We start from the raw sequence: 4465 nt of genomic DNA, 5'->3' as shown, positions 1-4465 counted from the left end.
ATCATAGCATCGAGTAGGAGGTTGCCAAGCAGATGGGAAAGGTTTTTGGTTTTTGTTTTCCAGTTGTTTTCTTCTCTTTCCTCCCCTCCTTTACAAGGAGAATCAGCCACCTGTTTTTAAAGGCTGAAGTATTTTTACTGTTCTTGGTCGGAAACATTTTTTTAAACAAAGTAGCACTGGTTGCTAAACCCTTGATTCTAAATGGACATAGCCATCTCATTTTTGTTGGGCCAGGGTTTGGATAACAATTTGATTTCCCAGTCTGTTTCTTTTGTGACCATATAATCCTCTCCCAGTGTTGCATGCTCTGTGAGCTACAAGCACTTGAGAGCTCATAAGCACAAATACTCCAAGGTTTCTTTGGGATTAGCACCATACAAATGCAGATTTGGCACAATGGAAGACTGATTCCATGCTTGTAACTGTTACTGCTCTACTTCCTGCTTCCTCTGGGTAGCAAAGCTAGCTACTGTTTTTAAAATACTCACTTACTTTAGCTGCTGACTTTTTCATTGGCTGCCTGGAGAAGAGAAGGTGTTCTTGCCTATGTATTTCAGTGTTTTGATCCCTTTCAATTATTTTTTAAAATATATGTCATTAAATTTTACAGGAGTATTACAGAATTCCTAATTGCAGAATTTGAACTTGAGCTATGCAATCTTACTTTTCGTATTTAATCTATGTGTCAATGACCTTTTTAAGTCTGATTACCTGTATGAACTCTCTTCAGAATCTTTCCCTGGTTAACACAGTATAGAGAAGTGCTGGAAACCAGTTCTTTTCTGTGACACAATTCTTCCAACGGATTTGAAATGCTTTGCAAACAATTTCACGTATATCAGCCAATTCATATACAAAGCAATGTCATGTGAATCCTTTCCTTTTTATATATCATCTTTCAGTGATGATCAGGAATTCATGCTGGTACAGAGACTCTGGTTTGGGAGGAGGAAACAGGGGCTTGCGAGGGGAGGGCAAGAGCAGAAGCTGCTCACCTGCTGTTAGAACGACCTTAGCTGGTGGTACCAACATCTTCACCCTTTATGCATCTGCATCCTTTATGCATGAAATAGCAATATGCCTTTCCCTTTTGTGTAATCCTTATTTAGTTAATACCCAGTAGGATTTGCAAGCCCTTCACATCTCTGTGGATTTATTTTATTTCAGAGTGCAAGTGACTTTATGGCCCAATTACCATCATTGTGACTTATTGCATTATTGTGGGAGGGAGAGAGGAGCAAGAAACGCCTGATCACGTGTATCGTCATCAATGGAATGAGTGCCACGCACTCCTGGCCAAGGCAGAGGGATGGATGAAACCTTTCTGATCTATTGTTTATCAGAACACTGAAGCCTGGGTGATTGTGCTGTACTTTAACAGACAAGTGTGTCAAATGTATGGGTGAAGATGTTGCAGTGGTGGTGTTAGAGTAATTAATATTTGGAAGGTAATGAATATTTTGAGTTTAAAGATGTCAAAGGTCAAAGACGGAAGGAATGACTAAGATCGAATGTTGACCCCCTCAAATTACAGGGGTATTGAAGCGAGACTGAGTCACCACCTGACCCCAGGAATGAACCAGCGAGGAGGGCTCCTTATTAGAGCAAGGCTCCCGGAAGCCAGATAGCCCTTGTGCTTGCAAGAGCTCAAGGTACAGCCGGCTGTGGAGCACCGAAGCAGCAGCAGCCACAGCAGCCACGGGAATCGTGACCCTCAGGCCCGGCGCCTACCTGGAATTTCCGCAGCGCCTGGTTCAGAACCACCGGGGCGGACAGCTCCCCGCCGCCGCCGGCGCCGACTGCAGAAGGGGACCGAGAGCGAGGGCTTCACGCTCCGTGAGCCGGCTGGGGCGGCGGGAAGACCGGCTGCGTCCCCCCCAACCCCCGACACCCACTCAGTTCCTCCCTTCCCCCTGCGGGGCCGCGCGGGGCCTGCGGGTGGCCGTCCCGGGCCACAGGTTCCGCAGGCGAGGAAGCCACCGTCCGCCCTCCCCCGTGCCGCCACCGCCGCCGCAGCTGCTCTCCTCGCCCCGCTCTGCCGAGGGGTTTGGGGCATGCTTCGCGCCGGCCCCGCCCCTGCCTGCTCCCCATTGGCCGGCGGGCGGGCCGGAGGTGCGAGGAGGCGGGTCCGTCTCTGGCGGCTCGCGCCCGGGAAGGTCGGCCAGGGAGCGCGGGGTGCGGCGGGAGGGCGCGCGGGGACGCAGCGGGCGCCGAGGAGACGCAGCGGCGGCGGTAGCGGGGGCACCTGGGCCCGGCCGCAGCCCCTGCCTCCCGCCCTCGCGCCCTGCGTCCCTCCACGGCCTGCAGCCTGCGGCGCCCGAGCTCCGAGGGCGCTTCCGAGGGCGCTGGGCCCGAGGCGGCCAAGATGGCGGGCCTGCCGGGCGTGGGGCGGCAGGCGCTGTGCTGTGCTGCGGGCTGCGCTGGTGGGGGGCGGCGGGCCGCGGCGCGGGCCCGGTGCCCGGCGCGTGTGGCTGGGAGGCGCTCTGGGGGGCGGGCGCGCGGGCGGCGGCCGGGGCCATGGCCCAGGTCGGCGGGAGCGCGCGGAGGAGGGCGCCGGCGCTGCTCGAGGCGGCCCTTGCGCGCCACGAGAGCCTGCATATCTGGGACGAAGTGTTCGGCGAGTCCGGCCCGGACAGCGGCGGGAACGCCTTCTACAGCACGTCCGCCGCCTCGCGCTCCTCCTCCGCCGCCTCCTAGGACGCCGAACAGGAGCGCCCCGGCCCCCCGCTGCCTCCCGACGCCCCCGAAGGGCAGGAGTCGGATGAGGACGAGGCCAGGGCGGGTTGGAGTGCCACGCTGCGGGACCGCCCGCCCCCGCGCTTCGTGTACACTGCCGGTAAGGCGCGGCCCGCGGGGGCGGGGGCGGCCTGGGGAGGTGTGAGCGCGGGGCTGGGAGAACTCCAGACGTTCCGTGGGCCGGCTGCTTGAGGGCGGCTTTTCGGTCAGCACACAGATGGGGCCCTGGCAGCGGGGATTTGAAGTGCGAGAATCAATCTGGTTGCGTGGTGGTGGTTGGTGGGGGCCGCTTTGACTTCCCCGTGGATGGAGAGGATGAGGCGGAGGTCCAGGTGGCACCCTGCCGCTGGCAAGGACCCAAGGGGGGGCCTTCCCTCCCTTGCTGGGAGTGTCCAACCCAGTCACACCTGTGGGGTTGTTGTTAGGGGTGCGTTTGAGTTAGGTTCCTAAAGCCCGATGCAGCTTGTGTGTGTGTGTGTGTGTGTGTGTGTGTGTGTGTCTGTGTCTGTGTGTGTTTGTTGCGGGTGGGGGGTACGTAAATCGTTTTGTGTGGATGGCCCCAGAGCAGCGTTACCCAGGTGCCAGGGGTGGGGCAGCCAGCCTTTGGAGGGAGGCCTAGTGCGAGCCGGGACATCTTCACTGGCTCGTGTTTTCTCCAGTGAATCTGATCAACTTTGTCCATCCCTTTCAGGATCACTTGCTGAGAGCAGAGAAGAGTGAGAGGACCAGTTATCAGCGTTAAGCTGTCTTCTCTCGCTCCAGAGGGCACTTGTGTGTTCTGCTTACCGACACGGTCATGGTCAAGCCCCTGATATCTGGAGGTCGCAGGCCTGCTGGTGGTTGTGGCTGCTTGAAATCCTCCTTTACTGCCTACTTTTTGGGAAGGTAATTCTGACACGTCTCTGCTTAGCCTGCAGAAGCTCTGCGGCCTCTGCCCTCTGGGAGAGGTGGAGACCAGCCAGCAGTCCCACCTTTCCCCTGATGCTTTCTGTTCCTTGCTTGACAGCCTACTGTGGCAGGCCCTTGTTTCTGCACACCATTTTCTTGTGTTGAAGAGTGTGCAACCAGTGTTGTGGAGGACCAGGGAGTGGCCATACTGGACCCAATGCTGCTCTCCCTGTGGCTCTCCATGATTGTTGTTCAACCATAAGAGGGCAGGCCAAAGGGAACCCTGGCTGGTGCCTGGGCTAGGATCTGGACCTTGTGCCACAGCCTGCTGGTAGGCTGATTGGGTTGGCTGGACTCTCTCAGCAGGGAGTGGTCTGCAGACCTCCCACAGACAGGCTGCAGTGTGGACACCCTGAGCTACAGCTGGGCTCTAGGGTCCGAGTCAACTGTGCTGTGTTTTGGAATGGGTGAATTTAACATATTCTCATTTAGGCTTCAGTTCAGAGTTTGGGAATTTTGAAAGTCACATCACCCTGCATAATCCTTTTAAAGCCCATACATTTCCCAGAATGTCATAAGGGTTTCCAGCCCCAGATGGCTGTTTTCCATTCAATTAGCTCTTTAAGAATTGTACGTACCCAGAGCTCTGGTTTGGCAGACTTGATGCTGTGAGTGCTGTGATCCAGTTTTTGATCTTGGAACATGAGAGACATGTCCTCTTGTTTCCCTCCCTCTCTGGGGAAAATAGGGGAATCGTGTTAGCTTAAGCCTGGTTATGACTAAGAGCCCATGAGTGTTGGTCTGAGAAGGATGAGCGCACCTAAATACATTTTCAAGCAAT

This window comes from Mustela nivalis (assembly GCF_964662115.1).
Source record: "Mustela nivalis genome assembly, contig: HAP1_SCAFFOLD_1156, whole genome shotgun sequence".
Lineage (NCBI taxonomy): Eukaryota > Metazoa > Chordata > Mammalia > Carnivora > Mustelidae > Mustela > Mustela nivalis.
This window is presented reverse-complemented; position numbering follows the sequence as displayed.